This window comes from Chelonia mydas, chromosome 13 (assembly GCF_015237465.2).
Source record: "Chelonia mydas isolate rCheMyd1 chromosome 13, rCheMyd1.pri.v2, whole genome shotgun sequence".
Taxonomy (NCBI): domain Eukaryota; kingdom Metazoa; phylum Chordata; order Testudines; family Cheloniidae; genus Chelonia; species Chelonia mydas.
In genome coordinates this window covers 21,821,054-21,844,768 of record NC_051253.2, presented here as the reverse complement: position 1 = coordinate 21,844,768, position 23,715 = coordinate 21,821,054, and the positions used below count along the sequence as shown (strand labels likewise).

Below are 23,715 nucleotides of genomic sequence, written 5' to 3'. Positions count from 1 at the left end.
CTAGAGCCTGTGGCCACCACCAGAGCGAGTGTCCAACCCACAGCATCTCTGCAGCACAGCCAGGGCCTGAGAAGGAAGCCTGGGACTTACAAGGAACAGACTGTGAACTGCCCTGACGTTCCAGAGACACTGTTTGTGATGTTCCCTGCCACAGAGCGGGTTGATGTGTTTCCTTTAACCTTTCCCATTTCCCCTTATTCTTTTTAAAATTAATTGTTGATTAAATAACTTGCATTTGCTTCAAATTGTATGTAATAATCAGTGGGTCAGAGAAGTGCCCAGTGCAGAGAGAGTACCCCGGAGTGGGGACACCCTAGCCTCTGTCCTAGGTGACCGCAGCAGGGTTGGGGGTCGAGCCCCCCTGGAATCCTGGGCCCAGCCTTGTTGGGCTTACGAGGACTCTGCTAGACAGGAGAGTGGAAGGGGAGTCCTCAAGGGCAGGGAGGCCACTGAGTAAAGGAAGTGGGAGCGAGGACTCAGATCCTTTCGCTAGCCCACTTCACCGGGGTAGTGCAGAAGCCAGGAAAGTTCCCCACAATAACGGGACTATTCCCCCGCTTACATATGCAAGCAACTGCATTTGCAAAAAATGTATGAACATTTGAGTGCCCAGTTTGTGAGAGCATTTGCAGTAAGTGTTTGTGCAGATTGCCAGCCATACAGCTAACAATTTGCACTTGACGGCCATTGTGCATGCAAATTAGGTACTTTTTTTGGAGGCACAATTAATCAAAGCACACCAAATATTCTAATAACAAAGGAAGCCTTATATTCCTGAACATGTTTGTTGAATAAATATTGCCGTCTCTGGTTCAGTAACAAATACTATTCCCATTCCCTTTGTACAGCCATAAAGCTACCCCTGCTATTGCTTTTCCAAACTGGCATAACTGGCATTTGGAACGCAACAGCTGGTTAACTCTGCAGTGATCCAAGAGCAGCAGAAGACAGGGAGTGCAGAGAGGCCTGGTGTGTTGTGCCAAGCACAGCACTAAGCAGCTGCTTTGCATTTTCACACGAGTAAAATGTTTAACTGCTTCAGTGCCGAGCGTTGTGTCAGGTACAGTCAAGCAATGTGCAGCTATGTATGCCTCGGGAGGTCTCTGTGATGGGGTCTGCTTACCACATAATAGCCCAGAGAGGGCTAAGCCCATAAATTATTGACAGCGGAAGTCCCACCTCCCCGGCAGGACTGGGCATGCTCCAAATGCTCTAGCAGTATAAAGGGAAGAAGCCCAGCTAATTCTGGGCTGGAGGCTGCAGAGGAAGGACCTGTCTGGGAAATGCCTGTGGAGGGCCAGCTACTGGCCCTGACTGCACTGGGAATCAGAGCCTGCCTGAACTCCGGTTACTGGAGGAGCCATCAGAGGTGACCGGTCAAGCTGACCACAGAGAACCCGATGTCTTATGGAAGACCCCAACACAGACACTGGTAGGAAGTGGCCTAGGGAGGGTGACAGAGTGATATCTCCCACCTGGGAAACCTCAGCGTGTTTCAGTAGGACCCCTGTGCTGAGTCAGTGGTAAGTTGCTAGGGCCCTGGGTTGGGGCCTGGTGGAGTCAGGTGGTCCTGGGACCCCTACTGGGGCTGCCACACCACTTGGTGGGCACCCCACCCCTATAGACTCTGGCCACTAGGCCATGCTGCCCTGGCTGTAAACTGTCACAGTCTCATAATGTTTCTTTTTTTCCCACCAGCCACCAACAGCATCTGGGACAGACAAATGTTCCTGCCATAGCAATGACAGTAGAATGACACCATGGGCTGGAACTTAATCTTCCCCTGTATCATACAATTGTTATTTGCAAAATAGGGAGCTTAGTCTGATTTGCTAATAGAAAATGGCTCTGATTTTGCTCTAGTTCATACTAGCTTTTCATCATTCCTGCTGCAGCATGCAGTAGCTTCAGTGAGACTCACCTAAAATAGATGCGTGTGTGAATTTGCTGCTCATTAAAATGAACATATGCAAGCTCCCCTCGCACACTTTGGGCCTGATCTGTAACATTCCTTGATATTCCACTCTTGTTCCCCTGCCAAGCTCTGCCAACACCCCTTCATGCTGATGAGCAACTGCACCCGCTTCCCCATTATACCAGCCCTCAAGCCCAGACTGTTGAGTGTATCCAATGGCGTAATGTTTTTGTGAGGTTCTCATAGGAAGGCCAGACTATGATATCCTTATTCACAATAGTGAACATTTGCTCACATGAGCAGCCCTATTAAAGTCCATGGTATTACCGGGGTGAATAAATCTTGCTCAGTCTAGCCCTAAATATGAAGTAAGATGATTCCTGCAAAACTATTTCTATTTAAATGATACCAATAAAGATCTGAGCTAAGGCAAAACAAAACAAAAAAAAACAGCGTAGGATCCAATTGCACTACCCTATGCTCACCTATGTTTCTTTCAGATGTGGAAATAGTCATTTATTTCAAAAGAAATACTAGTTACCTTCCTTTATAATTGTATTGCACCTGGGGAGCTCTGAGCATGTTGATTTACAAAATTTCCTAGGGGATTTACATTGAAATTAATGGGAGTTCTGTATCTGTATCCTCTAGGTGACTTTGGAATTCTGTCTTGGACTGTTCTCTTCTCAGGTGCCATCTGAGCTCTGAGGAACTCAGGTCTCTTCTTCCGGTGTCTCATATGAGCTCCAGGAATTTGAACTCTCCTTTTCTCCTGTCCCGTTTTAACTAAGCAGTGGTGGTAGGTACATCTAAGAATGTTACAGATTGGGGTCCTGATTCAGCAACATGCTTAAGGGTATGCTTAACTTTAAGCACATGAGAAGTCCCATTGAGGATGTCACTACAATGCTTACAGTTAAGCAGATACTGAGCTTTGCCAAACTGGTTTGGATAAACACCAAAAATGATAAGACTTCTCCAAACCTCTTGCCAGTCTGCTGAGAGCCGACTTTCTTGTGAGTGCTTCCAGTCAGGCCTAGAAGTACTGTTAGCAGAGCCTTTCTGATGGTATTTATAAATGTGCTGCTCTGAATCTCAGCTGCAACTAGGAAGCATAGAGACAGCATGAAAAAGAAAAATAATGTGGGGAAAATGTTCTGTGAAGGTTTTCAAACCTCAGGAATGATTTGGTTTGGGGCTTTGGTGAAGCTTCAGCAGTTTCTTTTTGGAAATTGCCCCCGAAACCAAACACCAGGGCTGACCATCCCAAAACTTGATCCCTATTCAAATCCAAATCAGGAGTGGGTTCTGAGTTCTGTACATAGCCTGTACCTTCAAAATTACATGAACCCATGCCCCAGTGCTGTATTCGTTCAGACTTTGGGATATTCAAACTAAGCTTGTCCCACCTCGTTATTTTATGACATGGTCCTTGGAAAAAGGAGAAAAGTGATACTTAAAATACACATTTTTTTAACAAATTTTAGTTTTCAGAAAACTCCAGTAAATCATGAGTGCTCCTTCAGCTGTTTCTCAGACATTTGTAGAGAGTATTATTTATTGCCCTTTGAGACCACTAGAGAGGAAGGAAAATGCAGTTAGTCCATCACTTCCCCAGACAAAGAAAGAGGCAAACTCTTAATAAAGTATCGATGGCACCCCAAGGGGACAGACAGAGATACTCATCATAGATTTGCATCCCGGCGGCCAAGCTGACAGACCACTTAACTTACTGCAGAGGCAGCCTGGTCCTGTCAGTGCAAGGAGTGTAATGAGAGGAGAGGGAGAAAAACATGATTTGTACTGGCAAATAGCTACAACAAGCCAAACTGTGCATAAAAGAATAAATGAAATTAAAGTATTCATTTGAACAATTAGTGCAGACTAGTGTGGAAAGTCCCCTTCCCAGTCTCTTTAGCCAGGTTCCACTGAGATACATTTAAAAAAACAAAACAAAACTGTCTTTTGTAAATTAAATGTTTCCCTGGCTGAGTACATGAAAAGTTTTATCCCAAAATCAATGTCTGGCTAATCTTGTGGGTGGCCCTTAAAACTGAGGGCCTGCCCACTTTGTGGTCATTAAAAATCCCTGGCTCTTTTTACAAGAACCAGAGGTGCTGGCCAAATACAGAGATGGCTAATTACATTCTGCCTATCAAAATTAGCCCAGGAACTTCAGCTGAATATGCTATTTTTCTTGAACTCCTGTCCTAAACTGTTAAACAGCAGCCTTACTCCACTCCAGAGGTGGCTGCATTTTAGTAATGAGCAGAATAATTCCCATTTATACTGCAAAGGACTTTGAAATCTGTTAGGATAATAAATGCGGTACAAATAAAGTATACTATTTTAAATAAAAAAGCAGACACTAGATATTTCTTTTCTACAGTGAAGTTTTGCACAGGCTAAATTCTGCCCTTTTCAAACCTGTGCACATCGCCTTGGAGTTAACAGAAATTGCATACATCTATCTCAGAGGAGAATTTTCATCTTGCAAAAACAATTACAAAATGACAGTCATATGCAACAGAAGGATGGCTAATGGGGAGAGGGGACAAAATTTGGGAATGAAAAACAAAGCTCTTGAAATGAGACAAGTTTTTCTGTGAACACTCAGCAAGTGAAATCAAGATGTTTAATTATTATCCTTCATTATTTGTATTACAGCAGCACTTCCAGGCCCAAAGGGAGATCACAGCCCCAATGTGCTTGGCACTGTATAAACACTGAGAGAGAGAGTTCCTGCCCCAAAGAGCTTACAATTGAAAGAGACAAGGCAGAAAAAAGTTGTGAGACGGGAAGTGTCAGCACAGGTCTATTCCTTCAGCACTTTCTCTGATAACACCCTACTCAACAACCTGGCAAACAATTCGTGTTTAATCACAAACATATTAAAGGTAAAATGCTGCACAAGTTTAGCATGACATGACTGGAATTCAGAATGATCTTACTATGTTTTTGGGAAAGGGACTGTTTGTGACTAAATCACTGGAGACTACTTCAGTCAAACCACCAATATTAAATGAGTTACTTGTTGCAGATGTATCTATAACGGCTGTTTTCCCCTACATTTGATCTTTAAATTTGAGGAACAGTCTCTTTCTCCTTGTCTGTGGGGGCAGTTCAAGATGGCTCCTACTACAGCGTGAGTGACAAACCCTGGGCTTTTCTGGAAATCTTACATTTATTCTTTCTTTTTTATTCCAGATTAAGGAAAATGGAAAAATCTCAGTCTCAGAATACATGTTGCTCTTTGTGTATGCTAAACAAACCAATACATACCTACTGTAGGAGATTTATTGATCATGTCTGAACAGCATGAAAACCTGGGATACATTAATTGGGAATGTAATCTAACAACTAGAGGGGCTTTACTGAGCAATGCCTGGCACTCCCTCCTCTTCTCACCCACCATCTGTTTCCATTCCCACATTTCCTGATAGGACCACCCTGAGGCCGTCTCTATTGTTTCTAGAAAATAAGAGAACCAGCATTTTTGGTTCTGTGTTTGTACAGTGCCTAGCACAAGGGGCCCTGGTCAGGGTGCTAGAGTAATGCAAATAATAAATCATCAAAATTCCTGATTTCCCCCAAAACAGAATGCTTCATCTAAGTGTAACCATAAGGCATACACAAAAGGGAGTGCTATGATCTTACATTGATAGCTAAAGTTTTCACAGTGGTTGAACTTTTTGGACACTCCCCCACTGCTTCCTGTACGCACTAGTATGTAGAGACACCCTGAACCTCTGGTTTTCCCAACACATGCATGTGGCTCTTCAGTTTGTGGGGGTCTAGACACTCCCTGGCAGCTAGGGTTGTGCTTTGCTTGCTGTTCCATACAGACCTCTTGAGTCTCTCTCAGCTCTGCATTACAGGTGTGTACTATCAGTGCACTTTAAAAGTTCTGAAACATTTTATTGCCTAAACATAAGCTGGTCAAAGTACTATGAATATGGGGCTACAGAAAATAAGTTCCAGTTTGTTGTTTTATTCTGTTAGGCCAGTCCTTGCACACTACGTACTGTAAAGGAGCAGAAAACCTTAAACCATATGGCTTGCAGTGATTCGGCTATTGAGTCAAGTTGTTCAGCAATGTTAAACTATCACTGAGACATTTTAGTGTGAACCCTGCTTCATACACACCCCTGAGTCTCTGTTTGCTCTGCTTACAGGTGTCTTTGTGCTATCTGAAATACAAACAGATATCCTGTGCCTTCAAAGACCAGACTCTGAGTTTGAAATGTGCTGCATACGAACTATATAAATCCAGCAAATTATCACAGCCTTTCTGCTCAGAAGGAAGGTTGAGGTGAACAGGGACTTGGCCAAAGGGGTATCATGAGTCAGAGATGAAAAAGAAAAAAGAACTGTACTTCAAAAATAATGTTTTGCTTACATTGTTGAATTATGGTCAAGCAAAGAAAAAGGGGACAGGGTCTTTGCCGATGCTTCACTGTGACAGGCTATGGAAGCCTATCCTGTCTATGTAGGAACATCTGGTATTCTTGGCCTTAGCACTCCAGGTCTTATACCATATCCTGCCCAGCACTGCTGAAGTAAACCAGGTGTAAGTGGTTTCCACAGGACAGCCAAAACCACATCTTACTCTGAGAAAACGTGTCTTGAACATAAAGGCTTCCTTCTCAAGGGCCAGAGCTCCCTTTTCCCAACTGGTAGTCAGCAGAAGTGTTTACAGAGGCTGGCGGCCCAAGGAGTTGAATTCAGAAATCATGAAAGCTCCGTCCTTCGCAAAATAAACCTTCAAAGGAGATTCAGAACCATCAGCAACAAAACCCTTTCTATTCTCATCTGCGGCAGCCCCCTCCATTCCGGCTTCATGTTTATTTAACAATTTAAAAAATAAATCCCTTGCTTTGAGCTCAGGGGATTGATATTTTTAAGGTTGGGGGGGATTTTCCATGTACATTTCCCATAATATTTAATATTTTCTTTATCCTTTTGCTATTTTATATTAGCCCTTGTTGACAATTACAGCCTTCGCGCTTCCCCTATTCTAGTTGACTGGTGGGTGAAGTGGGGAAATGGCAAAGATAAAAGCCAAACCTTCTTCTCCTTGTTTTACCAGCACGGTCCGTTTGATGCTCATATTTGAATAACTTTGTCAAATAAGATTTGGCCCGAAATAGATATGTGGGCCACATTTGCAAATATCCGCCCCTATTTTGTTCCTGCAAAGTCTGCACATTCTGCAGTTAACTGCACATGCTAAATGGGATATGAGACTTCTTAAGAGTATGGTTACGGTGGAAAAACAAGTCTGTTTAATTTGCATTAGAATTATGCATTAAAACCTTCACACATCATCCTTTACAGTATATTTGTTTTTATTTTATAATCTACAGTAGGTGCCTGAAAAATGTCTGAGCACCAGAGCTGACTGAAATATTTGTTACAAATGATAATTGCTATGAATGTAGCTTTTTGTTTGGGTAGTGGATAGTTCAGGAGACAACCCTTATTTCTGCCAGTGTATGCATTATTCTTGAGATTTTGCCAAATATTCGGATCTTCAATGAAAGATTTTCAGCCATCACGAGCTGTTTGATTTGATTATTCATTATTTGTGTTTTGTGGCTGGTCACTCAAGTCACATGGTATAATTTTGTTTCCCGATGGTATGGTTGAAACTCTTCAAGCAGGACAGTGATGAGCAAGGCATAATGATCTTCCCATGTGTGTTTTGGGTTGAATACAAAATGGTGAGTGTCTCAGGGTTCAATACTATCTCCATGAATACGGGCAGTTATCTCGCAAATAACAAGTCATAGGATCCCACAAATTGGAGGAAACTGAAATCATTATTTGTGTTCACCTAAATTTTGGCAAATTCATGTATTATCCATCCGGTTCTGATTTGTACTTTTGGAAGATTTGCTGTTAGGCTGCATTGAAAGTGGTTCTCAGTAGTTCTCTGACCACATAAGGATGGAAAGTGCTGCTGTAAATCAGCTCATTTGCAGCAGTTAACTGGCAGCCCTCTGCCCCTGATGATATGAGCTACTATGACCCACTGGTAGTTCCCCTCTGTGCCCGATTCACAGAGTACATGACTTTGTCCCAGCCCTAGCTACAAAGCTTTACCTCAAGATGTAGCAGCTCATGCTTTTAGCTCTGCAAGACCCCCGTTCAGTCCCTGATGTGTTTGCCAAAATGGCAGCTGTGACCAGAGGACAAGACAATGGGGAAGGGTCTCCCCTTTACTAGCTATCTCCCTGCCAAAAGCCTGATCCAAAGTCCACTTAATAGACTTTGGATCAAGTCCCATATGCCTGAATTGGCATCACAGACTTGGTGGGATACGTCATATGACTGGAACATTAGTATAGAAAGGTGTAGCGTATTCAGGAAGGACGGGTATGGTAAAAAGGGAGGAGGTGTTGCATTGCACAGCAAGAATATATACCCTTGTCCTGAGGTCCAGAAGGAGGTGAGAGGCAGACCAGTTCAGAGTCTCTGGGTAAAGATAAAAGGGATAAAAAATAGGGATGACATCATGGTCGGGATCGACCACATACCACCAAACAGGAAGAGGATGTCGATGAGGCACTTCTAGAACAAATAACAAAAATATCTAAAACACAAGACGTGGTAGTAATGGGGGACTTTAACTACCCAGACATCTGTTGGAAAAGTAATACAAAATTTCCAGTAAGTTATTGGAATGTATTGGGGAAAACTTTTTGTTCCAGAAAGCGGAGGAAGTGATCGGGGCGGTGGGTATCATAGGCAGGGGTAGGCTGTGCATCCCCAAACAGCCTAGCGTGGCCCCGCTCACACTCCACCCCCAGGCCAGGCCCCCTCTTGCAGTTCCCAGCACTCTGCCCTGGCTAGCTGGGGCTGGCTGGTCTGCCTCCCACAGGGAGTCAGGGTGGATGGGGCTGGGGCCGTGCTGCTCAGCACACTGAAGCCATGCCACCTGGCACTCTGGGGCTGATCTGTCTGGTGCATGGGGGCTGGAGGCACTGCGGCCACTCTGCTGGGTGCACCAGGGCTGGGGCCTCACCCTCCATCCACTCGGTGCTGGGGCCGGGGGCTGCGGTGGGAGTGCTCTGGGCTCCTGCAGGGGAGGGGGCCAGAAAGAGAGGGGAAGGGAGGGGCAGAAGGAGAAGGGTGCGGCTTTGGGCACAAGGGGAAGGGTCGGGGCCTAGCCTCCCCCCAATCGCCAGGTCATGGAAGTAACCAAGTAGACAGCCATTTTAGACTTGATTCTGACCAATAGGGAGGAATTGGTAGAAAATCTGGAGGTAGAAGGCAATTTGGTTGAAAGTAATCACAAAATGATAGATTTCATGAATCTAAGGAAAAGAAGGAGTGAAAGCAGTGTAATAAGGAAAATGGACTTCAAAAGAGTAGACTAACAAACACAGAAAACTGGTAGGTAGGGTCCCAAGAGAAGAAAATCTAAGGGAAAAAGTCATTCAAGAGACCTGGCAGTTTCTCAAGGAGACAGTATTAAAGGCACAACTGCAAACTAACCTGATGAGAGGAAAAGAGATGAAGAATAGTAAGAGGGCAATATGGCTCTTTAATAACCTGAAAAATCAAAAAGGAATCCTACTAAAAGTGGAAACATGGACAAATTGCTAAGGAGGAGGAGTTCAATAGAATAGCATAAGCATGTATGGGGAAATATTAGAAAGGCTAAAGCACAAAATGAATTATACCTAGCAAGGGACATAAAAGACAATGAGAAGAGATTCTTTAAATACTTTCAGAGAAAGAGAAAGATGAAGGAAAGTGTAGGTCTTCTGTTTAGCAGGGAAGGACAACTAATAACTGATGACATCAAGAAGCTGGGATGTTTAATGCCTATTTTGCTTCAGTCTTCACTAACAAAGTTAATGGTGACCCGATACTCAACACAATTCACATTAACAACAAGGAGGAAGGGATGTAAGTCAAAATAGGGAAAGGAGAGGTTAAAGAATATTTAGATGTTAGATGTATTCAAGACAGCAGGGCCTGATTAAATACATCCTAGGGTACTTAAAGAACTAGCTGAAGCAATCTTGGAACTGTTAGCAATTATGTCTGAGAGCTCCTGGAGGACGGGTAGGGTCCCAGAAGACCAGAGAAGGGCAAACATAGTACCTATTTCTAATAAGGTGAACAAAGAGGACCTGGGGAATTATAGACCAGTCAGCCTATCATCAATACCCGGAATGATACTTGAACTAATTATTAAACAATCCGTTTGTAAACACCTGGAGCATAATAGGGTTATAAGGAATAGACAACAAAGATTTGTCAAGAACAAATCATGCCCAACCAACCTAATTTCCTTTTTTGACAGGTTTACTGACCTAGTAGATATGAGGGAAGCAGTAGTTGTGCTATATCTTGATTTTAGTAAGGCTTTTGACACAGTCCCACTTGACATTCTCATAAGCAGTCTATGGAAATGTGGTCTAGATAAAATTACTAGAAGGTGGGTGCACAACTGGTTGAAAGACCATACTCAAAGAATAGTTATCAACATTTCACTGTCAAACTTGGAGGATGCATCTAGTGGGGTACTGCAGCATTCAGTCCTGAGTCTGGTACTATTTCAATACTTTAATTAATGACTTGGGTAATAAAGTGGAGAACATGCTTATAAAATTTGCAGATGACAACAACCTGGGAAGGACTGCAAGCACTTTAGAGGACAGGATTCGAATTCAGAACGACCTTGAGAAATTGGAGAATTGGTCTGAAAACAAGATGAAATTCAGTAAAGACTAGTGCAAAGTACTTCACTTAGGAAGGAAAAATGAAAGTGCACAACTATAAAATAAGGAATCACTGGCTAGATGGTAGTACTGCTGAAAAGGATCTGGGGTTATAGTGGATTGCAAATTGAATATGAGACAACAGTGTAATGCAACTGCAAAAAATACGAATATCATTCTGGGAGGTATTAACAAGTGTGTCATATGTAAAACAGGAGAGACAATTTTTCTGCAAACACACTCCTGTCAGGGATGATTTAGGTTTACTTGGTCCTGCCACAGCACACGGGGCTGGATTTGATGACTACTCAAGGTCCCTTCCAGCCCTACATTTCTATGATTCTATGACTGCAATGGGGAAGGGGGGCAGCAGGGTGCAGGCAGCTGTTGAAAGGAGATAGCATCCATTGTAGAATACACCTAGGTTCTAGTGACACACAGTGAAAGAGGAGTCACTACTGAACAAGGTGCAGGTGGAGCCACTTCAGCTGACCAGCTAACACCCTCATGCACAGCTAGTGTTGAGGTTACTCAGTGCTGTAACCTGAACACCAGAGGCTTGTCTAGAAAAACAGATACAGTAGTGCCCAGCAAGGCAGCGTGTAAAGCTACCGCTGTCTGTGTGGACCATGTTACCGTGCACTACAAGTTCCCTAATGCAGTTTGATCTACTCTGCTTTGAAATGGGAGTAGATCAAAGCACACAAGGGAACTGTTAGTGTGCAGTAGTAGGGTCCACGCTGACAGTTAGTGCACAGCAGCACACAGCTGCTCTGTAAATCCACACCCCAGCTCGCCACACACTCTTTATCTAGACAAGCCCCTGGTCTGGCACACATTTGCAGCAGGATGTATGCACAGAGGAAACAAAGAGCAGAGCATGAGAGCAGTGGTGACTACTGCACATCTCTATTCATGCACACCGACTGACTGCTGGTCCAATGGGCTGAATTTTTGCCTAGTCACATCACAGAGAGGCCTGCACCTGTTCTGGATTGCACTCTCTGGTTTGGGGAGCACAGTTGAGGGAGTGATGAACCATGCAGGTTAACGTTTTTCCTAGCACCTTTTCAACAGAGCAAGAATTTTTGGACAGGACAGATATTCACTGAGGAGCACTTGTCTCACCTCCTGCTAGGAGAATAGCGTGCTAAAAACATATGAAAAGGATTTTTCCCCCAAAAAACAATTTCTACATTCCATTTTTCTAAGCAGCTCTAGTGAAAAACCTGATATTGTTTGCCTTTCTATGTGCCTTTGAATGTTTCCAAAGGTATCTGCTTTGCTCTTCTGCAGCACTACACGTATCAGGGCAATTAATCCCATTGAGCTAGATTATCAGACCAGTTAAGCATGCAATTGCTTGTGCAAAATATGTGTCTATCTACCATGCAGGCACAGATTGGTTATAAATAGCTAATTAAATGCATTTGCACCCAGACATCTAATTTGCATGCACAATTGTCAGAGTAGTGTGCTAAAATTAAAGACACAATGTGGATTGCAACTGCGATTGTGCACCAAAACTGTCTGAAAATCTGGGGCATTGAGTTAAATTTTCACATTGTGTCTCGTTGTGTAATAACAATAATTTCCATTGCCTTGGCGTATAATCGCAATAAAGAGCTTTTTGTGATTCATTCAGTGTTTATTCACTCAGTAAACAGCCCTTTACTGCATTTTTATACTACAAAGCAAATGAGATTATTGCTTAAATGGTCCAGTAGTGACTAGCTTCTGTCCTCTGGCTTGTTTGTTCAGTTTGTTTGTGTGTTGTGGTTTTGGAAAAGAAAACTTGTTTAAAATTAGCTCCCCAATAAATCACAGTAACAATGAAGTGAGAGTTTCTGCAGTGTGACAGATTTGTGGCTTTTTATGTTTGTAATGATTATACGTTTTCTAGTTTATTTATTCCCTTCGGCCTTTATTCTCCCAAATCTGATATCTGCTGCAGTGAAGTTTCAAGAGCCTGGAACCTGGGAGGATCCCCAAAAAGGAGAACTTTAGACGTTAACGGAAGAGAGCCTGTAAGCTAACTTAGTACGGAAGGCTCTGTGGTCCAATGAATAGAGCCTGGGACTGTGCGTCAGAAGACCTCTATTCTAGTCCCAGCTCTGTCTTGGCCATCTGACCTTGAGCAGTTTGGTTCACCTGCCTGTTCCTCACTTTCCCCATCTGTATAATGGTGATTATACTTACCTCCTTTGCAAAGTGCTTTGAGATCTACAGATGACAAGAGCTAAGTATCATCATTACTCAAAGAATCTCCAAGGGAAAGACCACAGTAGATCCATAAATTTGTTTTGTGGAACACTCCTCACCTCTGCAAGAACATGTTTTCCAGCTCATTAGGCTCTCAGATATAACAGTGATGGGTGGGAGAACAAACAGAACTCAGCTGTAATGAATATACAGGGCATTCTTCATTCACTCCTTTCTCAAATGTGTAAATGGAACAGTGCAGAATCATTCCATTCCAGGAGGCTACCAGACATAATCACCAAACGGAGGTATCGTTGTTTCAAGCAGTACTAGATAAATGGCATTTCTTATTTCATCTGTGCCACCTTTCAGATGTTGGTAAAGTGTTTCCAAGAGAATTATTGATTTTCTGCATTTAGTACAAAGCCAGTACTTAGGACAATTCAATATTCAGGAGGTGCCAATTGTCGATGAATACGTGACAACGATTCAGTCGGCTTCCATTTCTGTAACTACTTTTACATTCCTAGCACATGAATTATATTCTTCAAAATTCACCTATGAAGGGAACCCATGTACAGAGACTGTGCTGAATTTTCTAACTTTGGGTGGCTCAATCAGGACATACAGTGCTCTATTTGGGCCTTAGAGTGCTGCTTATGTGTCCAAATGACATCTACTGTCTATGCCAATTTGAGCACCCAAATGGGCACCCTAAATTAATTGGCCAAATTTATAAATTGGGACTTCCAACCTGTTTAGACCCCTGTTTTGTTCCTCAGGGGAGATAAATGTTATGCTAGATTCTTGGATCTTACCTTAGAAAGTATGAGGCAAAAGATGCATAATTTGGAACGCAAATTAATCCCTCACACGCCTGCAAAAGAAGAAAAGAAAGTTTGGGTTCAACTCTAAGGGTTTCATTTGAGCCCCTCTCACCTAATATATGGGTGTTAGGAATTCAGCAGATCGAGCTTCTAATCCTAGGAAATACTACACCAATCACTCAATATGATGTTGGAGGTAAGCACTGTGGCCCAGATCTTCAACGGTATTTAAGAGCCTGACTCCCATTGATTTCAGTGTGAATTAGGCACCTACATACCTATGAGGATCTGGGCTTGCGAAGGTAGAGATTCAGTCTAATCAGACAAGATATAAACCAAGTTCTCTCCATTTTCACGTGCCCATTAAACATCCCCTGTCACTTTCTTTAAGAATGTTATTTAAATAGTCAGTTTATTTGTCCTGATTTATTAAAAACATCTATTCCAAGCACAGATGGAGTTGGAATTCAGCCAGGGCATTGAGATAAATATATTTTCTGTACCTAAACTTCTCCTGCAGTTACAACTGAATGCAGTATACTTCTCTGCTTCCTGTCCTAAATTAGGTTGTATTGTTGTACACTGTTATACGGCAGCCACATTTTACCTGACGGTAATGATTGAAATTATTCTTATATACAAGAGGCCTAAACCTGAGTTCATTGAAGTCGGTGGCAAAACCCACCCTGACTCCAGTGTGAGTGTGGGAATAGTACCATAGTTAGTAAAGAACCCTGTCCATGATTGCCATCAGTTATCACACAATTCCCATAGACTTACTGGGAAGCTATAGTGAATAGTGTGCAGAACACATTCCGTTACGGGGCAGTAGCCCATTAAATAACTCATGTTTCCAAGGCAAATAGTTGTGCTGATAGTGGTAATTTTACTGCAGAGCCTCAGACATATAGCAGCGGTATGCATATATTAAAGGAGAGATGCTGAAACACACAAAAAGACATCAATCAATGGGAGTTAAGCACCTAACTTCCCTTTATGCCTATGAAATTCTCTCCCTTAGTTACTATCATAAGATAAGCTACTGCCAATAACACATGTTGAAGTGACTGCTTAGAGAATTGTCATCCATGGTGTCCAGGTATGGCTACCTGGTTTGAAAACTCAACTTGCAACTGGCGTGCAATTGCATTTATACAGACCATTCCCACCATGGGAGTTTTCTGCATAAAAGCATTGAACATCTAGCACTGGGCTCTGTATGGATACAGCATGCATGGCTTAGCCAAGTAGGAATATATTGTACTTCACAGCATCCTGTACATTCACAAGAAACTTGCTAAATGTCCCACATTTGTTCCCCTTAACAAGTGTCTCCCTAGATCAGATATTCATTTCACAGGGCAATGGTGATTTATGAAACACATTTTGGTGTGCAGGTAACCAGATAATGTCTCCATTTAGTAGATGGAAAGTATGCTTCCCTTTATCAAATCTATTTTTATTGCTTTAAAACCTGGCATTGCTTTAGGAGTTTATTATTCCAGCTGATTTGTTCCTTTCACTGTGCTTCACTGTAAAAGGGTTTTCACTTTTAGCTCACCAGAGTTTTCAGGTTGGTGCATGGAGAACATGTGTTTCATTTAAGCAAGGAAAGGAAAGATGGCTTCTGGGGAAGGCACTGGATTAGCACTCGGGGGAGCTGGGTTCAGTTATCAGTTCTGCCATACCCATCCTGTGTGCCTCTGTGCAAAAATCACTTTGTGTCCCTATGTCTCAGTTCTCTCGCTGTAAAACGGGAATAAAACTCTTCAGTGAAGGATCTGTATCTTAATCTGTGTTTGTACACCACTTAGCATAATGGGTCCCTGATCTCAGAGGGGGCCTCTAGCACCTACTGATATATGAACAATAAATAAAAATCATTTTAAAGAAAGGATTGCACACATTCCTGCAGTGGTTCCTGGTACAGTCTCAGAGACCCTGGAAATAAGCTGTCTTTTCAAACATGGCCCATGGACATGATGAAAAGAACTGCCTCGAATTATCCCAACTTTTCCTCACTATTAAACAGCAGTCACAGCTCCTTCTTTTCTTGATTTCTTTTTTTTCTCTTTAACCTGGCAGCCTCAGTCAATAAGCCATAAGCGCCTAGCTAAGAAGAACTGCTGTCATCAGACGAAAAGACCTCCAAGTCCACTTCCCTAACAACCTATTTTAATAACAAGAGCAATAACGGGATTTATTATGCATGCGGCTCTCTGCAATCATTTCTGAAGAGAAAATTAGTTTGAAGCCTTGGGCGACAGTTGAACTCTCGGAGGCGCCTAAAATAAAATAAGGAAAGGAGGGAGAAAAATAATAATAACTGGGAAAAGAGTGTGATGGGAGAAGTTACTGGAGCAAGCGTGTTGGTAAACTGTCTCTGACTTGCTCTCATCCTCTGGGAGGTTAGGAACTTTGTCACTCAGGGCTCTGGACGGTTTCAAAATCTTGTGATCTTGGGCTCCCTTTGGTCCTGGAGGCATCAAGGGGGGCCAAGTCGGATTGCCCTGACATTCAGATTTACTGCACAAAGGGAGCTACAGTAAATTGCAGAAGCCTCTGCACTGAGAAGTAAATCTCAGTTGTATGTATAGGGTTTAAAAAGGAAAAGGGATCTCTATGCTGCTGGAAAGGGGAGGAAAGGAGCAGCCAGCTGGTGGTCACACATTAACGCTGCAGAAGAGCCAGCCCTAGGCATGTGCCAAGGGGTGGCTGCATAAGGCCCCACATTGTGTGGGTCTCTGTCCTATCAAACCCCGCAACAGCCCAGCAAAATGTATAGCCTCTCCCATGAGCTGTAATCATTCAAATCCACGACACATACCTTGAAATACGAGCATGGAAGCCCAGTCCACTCTGGGCTCACAATGGCAAATACCCTGATCCAGACTGTATAACTCTCACCAGCTGAGAGTGCGGAATGCCAGCTGGGGAAGGGGCACAACCAGGATGGTGGAAGGTTGAATGTTTTAGCATGTCACCACTACAGCCTCTGTAGATTTCAAAAGTCTGTTCCAGGCATGACATCCCTTACTTGTCACAGGGTCCCGCACAACCTAGGGCTGGCTCTGCCCCAAGACATCCCACCTCACCCCAACTCTTCCCAAAGCCAGAATCAACAGGGAAACTAAGCGAGGGTTGGGAGTGATATAATGTCCCCTCTGCCCCATGAGCACAGTTCAGGACAACTCTATTGATCCTTCCACATCTCCAACATGGAAGGTTGTGACCAGTGGATCTATTTGTCACAGACCCAGTAGCTACACCCACATTTCTCTCCCAGTCCATCTCTGCACCCCCCCTTCTCCCCATACACCTCTGCTCCCATACCTCTGCAGAAGCCAATCACAGTGTCAATGCATTCCATGGCTCCTGAGCTGATGGGTGAATTCCAACACATGTGCAGGAAGTTCACTGAATGGGAGGCATCAGCCATTCTTACATGGGGACCTGCTGTGCTATTGCTAGTCCCAGTTAAGTTCAGAGTACTAGAAAAAACCTAAATGTAACCTGATGCAGCACAATGGGTGGTTGAGGGTGGACAGCAGCACCTGGAGTGGGGACATGGCCAGGATGGTTGAAGCATGCAATGATTTAATGCATCGCTGCTGTAATATCTGCTGGTAATGAACCTGCAAAGCTCAAAGCCGAGATTAAAACTACCTTTCCCCAAAAGAAACCCAGCGAAGGCCACACTAGATCCATCATTTACTGTCTCCTTCATATGATTTTCCCATGAGTCCGGTACTGCTCAGTGGTGCAAAAAGGTTTAATTCGCACCAGCAAGGGGAAATCTAGGCATACAAATTCACAGCACTTAAAACCAACAGCAACATGTGCTGTCCTTCCACCAAAAAAAAAAAAAAGCAATTCCTCCTTCTGATAAGAATGTAAGAACATAAGAATGGCCATACTGGGTTAGACAATAGGCCATCTAGTCCAATATCCTGTCTTCCAGCTGTGGCCCATGTCAGATGCTTCAGAGGGAACAAACAGAATAGGACTATTATGAAGTGATCCATCTCCTGTTGTCCAGCCCCAGGTTCTGGTAGTCAGAGGCTTAGGAACATCCAGAGCATGGGGTTGCGTCCCTGACCATCTTAGCTGATAGCCACTGATGGACCTATCCTCCATGATTCTTTTTTAATCCATTTATACTCTTGGCCTTCACAACATCCCCTGCTAATGAGTTCCACAGGTTGATTGTGTATTATGTGAAGAAGTACTTCCTTATGTCTGTTTTAAACCTACTGCCTATTGATTTAATAGGTGACCCCTGATTCATGGGATACGTGAAGGGGTAAATAACACTTCCTTATTCACTTTCTCAGCACCATTCATGATTATATAGACCTCTATCATATCCCCCCTTAGTCATCTCTTTTCTAAATTGCACAGTCCAAGTATTTTTAATCTGTACTCATATGGAAGCTGTTCCATACCCCTCATCATTTTTTTATCCTTCTCTGTACTTTTTCCAATTCTAACATATCTTTTTAGAAAGGGGTGACCAGACCTATTGGCAGTATTCCAGGTATGGGTGTACCATAGATTTATATAATGGCATAATGATATTTTCTGTCTTATTATCTATCCTTTTCCTAATAGTTTCTAACATTCTCTTAGCTTTTTTGCTTGCTACTGCAAACTGAGTGGATGTTTTCAGAGAACTATCCAAATGACTCCAAGATCTCTTTTTTGAGTGGTAACAGATAATTTAGATCCCATCATTTGTATATATAGTTGGGATTATGTTTTCCAATGTGCATTACTTTGCACTTATCAACATTGAATTTCATCTGCCACTTTGCTGTCCAGTTGTCCAGTTTTGTGAGATTCCTTTGTAACTCTTTGCAGTCAGCTTTGGACTTAACTATCTTGAGTAATTTTGTATCATCTGCAAATTTTGCTACCTCACTGTTTATGCCTTTTTCCAGATAATTTATAAATACGTTGAATAGCACTGGTCCCAGTACAGATCCTTGGAGGACCTTGGTATTTATCTCTCTCTACTGTGAAAACTGACCATTTATGCCTAACGTTTATTTCCTATCTTTTACCCAGTTAGTGATCCTTGAGAGGACCTTCCCTCATATCCCCATGACTGATTACTTTGATTAAGAGCCTTTGGTGAGGAACCTTGTCAAAGGCTTTATGAAAGTCCAAGTACACTACATTCACTGGGTCACACTTGTCCACATTTATTGACCACCTCCCCCCCACCCAAGGAATTATAATAGATTGGTGAGCCATGACTTCTCTTTACAAAAGCTGTGTTGACTCTTCCCCTGCATATTATTTTCATTTATGTGTCTACTAATTCTGTCCTTTACTATATTTTCAACCAATTTGCCGGGTACTGAAGTTAGGCTTAACAGCCTGTTGGTGCCAGAATCACCTCTGGAGCCTTTTCAGAAATCGGCGTTGCATTAGCTATCCTTCAGTCATCTCAGACAGAAACTGATTTTAGTGATGGGTTACATATCACAGTTAGCAGATCTGCAGTTTCATACCTGTGTTCCTTCAGAACTCTTGGGTGAATACCATCTGGTCCTGGTGACTTATTATTTTGAATTTATTAATTTGTTCCAAAACCTCCTCTGTTGACACTTCAGTCCGGGACAGTTCCTCCGGTCCATCACCTAAAAAGAATGTCTCATGTGTGGGAATCTCCTTCACATTCTTTGTACTGAAGACTGATGCAAAGAATTACTTTAGCTTCTCTGCAATGGCCTTATCTTCCTTGAGTGCTGCTTTAGCACCTTGATTGTCCAGTGGCCCCATTGATTGTTTGGCAGGCTTCCTGCTTCTGATGTACTTTAAAAAAAAATTGCTGTTAGTTTTTGTGTCTTTTGCTACTTGTTCTTCAAATTATTTTTTGGCCTGCCTAATTATACTTTTATATTTGACTGACCAGAGTTTATGCTCCTTATTTTCCTCAGTAGGATCTGACTTCCAGTTTTTTACTCTATTGTTTAACTATGGCGACATTTTTTTTTGGCCCTCTTACTGTTTTTTTTAAATTATTACTTGGAGGTATATATTTAGTCTGAGCCTCTATTATGGTGTTTTAAAAAGTTTTCATGCAGCTTGCAGGCACTTCACTCTTGTGACTGTTCCTTTTAATTTCCATTTAACTAGCTTTCTCATTTTTGTGCAGTTCCCCTTTTTGAAGCTAAATGCTATGGTGGTGGGTTTTTTTGACATTTTCCTCCCGCCAAGAATATTAAATTTAATTGCATTATGGTTGCTATTTCTAGCTGTTCAACTATATTCACCACTTGGTGGAGGACCAGCACTCTAGGCCAGCCAACACATAATTGTTCTCCTTACAAGAAAAGTAAAATCAAGGGACAGAGATGTGTGCATATGTTTGAAGTCTCTCTGTGTGCATATGTACACGTGTGAGGTCTTTGTGTGTGCGCCTGTATGCAAGATAAAGGCAAATTTTTCTGGAAGGGAGTAGGTGCTGTTTTTTTAATTCTTGATTTTAATTTCCTTCAGGCGATGCATGAGTTTAACTTCTGGAAACACTGTAGCTCCAGATGACTTAGACCATAATTTCAAACCTGCTATTAGTTGCTCCTTGCTTTTTGGGCTATGGTTTGAGGACAGATTACTTGCTTCAAATCTGGAGCTCTAGGCCATCCCCTTTGAAATGTGAGCAGAGGCCAAGGAAAACAATGTGTGGTTATTGTTTAAAAAGACATGTTAGCATTAAAATATATGAGCGCTTAAAGGGACATCAGAAAACAGGGTCTTCTGCTGGATTCCACTAGGCTTTTGGCTAACCAAGCAATTCCATAGTGATATTTATGGCTTGTATATAAAAATGAAAATAGACTGGATTCTTGTGGCCATTTGGTACCCACGTCTTTAACGTTTAACTGCTTATTCATTCTAAAGAGCTGGATTTAATAATACAGTTATTGTATGTTATTTAAATACCAATTGATTATTAAAAACATATTTATTTATAACTACATATTATAAAGTACTTAGCGATGTGCAGCCAATCAGATCAGTGGACTGGCTGATGAACATTCCTTCCTAACCCCTTCATTTTATATATAGAAAGGAGGTTGACTTGTGCCGCAGGATAGAGCTAACTGCTTTTATGGGTCATTTCTTCCTTTGATGAATACTTGTAACTCCCATTATTGTTAATAATACCTATGCGTTCATATTGGGCAAAAAAAAAAAATTGATCCCCTTCAATTATTCCATTGACTTTGTTCCAATCTGAGGTTACGTGTAGGGCCATGGAATGTTCTCAGTTTTAATCAAATGTGCCTAATATATTATTTGAGTAAGCCCTTCTTTCGCTGCTTACAGATACATAGATCCTGGAGGGTTCCTCTGTTTGTATGATATGCTGTGCCATAAACAGTTCTCTACGACTGTAAAGTGAAATCTTATTAAGAATTACTCACCTAAATATGGCTAAATACACTCCTTGATTTACATTAGTTTCATACAAGGTAATCATAATAATAAAGATTATCCTCTTTATATGGTGCCTTTTGTCCTGGAAGTTCACACATACAGGAGGCTAATGAGAACATAAGGGACCAGGAAACTGCAGCCTCCTCTGGGATGGGTCATAGCAAGTATTAAACAGCACGCCGCAATAATACAAAATGTTGTAGGTAGAGGGAAAATTAGGTTCGACAATGCTTAACTGTCCAAACTGAGGTGACCAGAACACTGAAGTTAACACCCTTCCTGTTTGGAATAGTGGCACAGGGGTTTAATCAGTCTGACAGTGCAATAATTCCTAAGCAGAGTCACTCCATGCTGTGGAACAAGAGAAGTTCCCAGAGGAGCAGATGGTAGGAGAAACGAGGGGAAAGCAGCAGGGAGCCAGGAAGTATGAGAAGTGCAGAACCTCTGCATTAATAACACTGCCTAGCTGTTCCCCTGAGATCCACAGAGTCTAGGGGCCAACCTCCTTGCTTTGGAGGGGAAAGACACATCAAGGAGAAAATAACCTGAGTAGAACTTAAAGGTGTTTTTTTCCCCTCATTGACCTTCTCCAGTGGTTTTTCTATGTGAGGGGGCAATCTGGGGCCTACTTTACAATTTCTCTGCCTTATTAAATCAACAGTGAATGGAGAATTCCCATTCTTTCTCTTCTATTTTTTTTTCTGGTTGCTCCATCTCTCTCTACTGCTTCCAAACAAAATCCATTTGATTAAGAAATGTCCCAGCATAGCTTGATATTTCCAGAATCCATTTCCAAATACAAAGTGTCAGTGCTGTTGCGGATACTGATTCTGTTACTCAGAGAAAATGTTAACAGTAAAAGAGGTCTGAATCCCAGCCAAAAAGCAAGAAAATCTCATTATATATATATGTTTAGGAAAATGATCCCAAAACACAGGGAAGCCCTAAAGAAGAAAAAAAATTAGAGAAACCAGGCTTGTCTGAGAAAAAGGACCCTGCAGAGGTCTGACTTCAGCTGAATGGCAAATTTGTCAAACTCCCATATTTGGGTGGCCTGATGAACTAATTGTGTGCAATGAAAATGGCCTGTTTTCCCCTCTTGCAACTCCCATTAACATCTGTGTTACACACATGGGAGTCGCATCCTCAGCTGGTATAAATCAGCATAACTCTATTGAAATCAAGGTAGCTATATCGATTTACACCAGCTGAGGAGCTGGCCCAGGGAAAACAGACCCTGCAATGAAGTATTAATGCAGTGGAAACCTAACAAATCCTCTTGCACCAAAGTGCTTTTCTTTTAACAAGTCCCTTCTTTTCGAGGTATTCATTTAACTTGGTGCAGATATTTTGTGAAATGTGTTTTGGTTCAGTACCTAAAATGTCTTCAGTTAGCAGATCTGTTAATAAGATCATTTTTCTATTGTATTTTTTCCTCTTGGGTTTGTTCTTATAGGAGGTTTGTTCATTAACCAGAAAGCTTTAAAAAAAGGGTTAGAGAAAGAGAGAGAATAAACAGGGCATCACTATATTTCCACAGCCGTCTAAGTTTTGTGCATGGAAAATGTGTTTGTTTTTTAATTAACATGGATTTGTGTAAGTTAGTTCAACTGCACAGACACCTCCTTTGCCTAATTAAGTGGATTACTTTTAAAATTTCAGTCCACACGGGGGCCAGTCCTGATCTAATTGAAGTCAATGGAAAAGGACCAACAAAGCAAGAGCAACCTCAGATCAAGATTAGCAGTTTTGTGGCAACTTCAGTGTATCCCTCACTCTCAGGTACTTCTTAGGTTCACATTACTGTAGCATCCGAGCTCCAACATCTGCCTGAATAATTTATTATGAATATGTTGTATGATGAATGTCACCCTTTTATCTGCTCACAAACTGTTAGTGAACTGATCCTGAATTCTATTACCATATTATTTGCTTGCTATTCACCCAAGAGTTTGTGTCAACAAATTTCAGCCTTGCAAATTGTTCACTTGGAATATTTGCTGTTTGTCTGATGTGTGACTGGTCATGTAAATCAATAATGCTGTTTCCTGGCCCTGCCTTCATGGCTGCAGAGGATCCCTGGCAGCAGAACTGTTGAGAAGTTAGGGGTAAGGATTTGAGAACGCCAAGAAGGGGGCAGGCCATGGACAGGGCAGGGGTAGAGCTGTGCAGATTCCTCGGACTTCCATCCTTAGCGGGTAGGATTGCCTCCTATCCAGGTTTTCCCAGCATTGTCTTTTTTTGAGATAGCTCTCTATGGAAATCTGTAAAGGTGCTCCATGCACACTGCCAGCTATCCAGTTTTAGGGGCTCAGGATCCTCCAAGATTTCACAGTCTCAGATGTCTCAGAGGTGGTAATCCTATTAGTGGGGAGTATGCCAAGGGCCACAGAATATACTCCAACTACTGCACTGCCTCTACAAAGCCATTCTCAGCCTGATGAGGGAGGATTCAGATTTCCTGTACCTGTGCCCCGTAACCAGCCGTATTTGTCAGCTTAGTATTTGTCCCTCTGGTTCACAGAAATTGTTTGAGTTCATCAGTAATATAAACAGGTGACATGATCAGCTTTGTCCTCACTCTGCC

General features: G+C 42.3%; 1 long non-coding RNA gene across 4 annotated transcripts; it reads left to right on the top strand.

Annotated features, from left to right (window-relative positions):
• Positions 1–1,244: 1,244 nt before the first annotated feature.
• Positions 1,245–6,849, top strand: LOC122462719. Of its 4 annotated transcripts, none has more exons than XR_006285432.1 (4): positions 1,245–1,432; positions 2,567–2,714; positions 4,583–4,812; positions 5,123–6,849. It is a non-coding gene; the product is annotated as an uncharacterized LOC122462719 (long non-coding RNA). The 4 variants fall into 4 exon arrangements; XR_006285430.1 differs by having other exon boundaries at positions 1,245–1,523; positions 6,091–6,849; XR_006285429.1 differs by having other exon boundaries at positions 1,245–1,523.
• Positions 6,850–23,715: the final 16,866 nt, after the last annotated feature.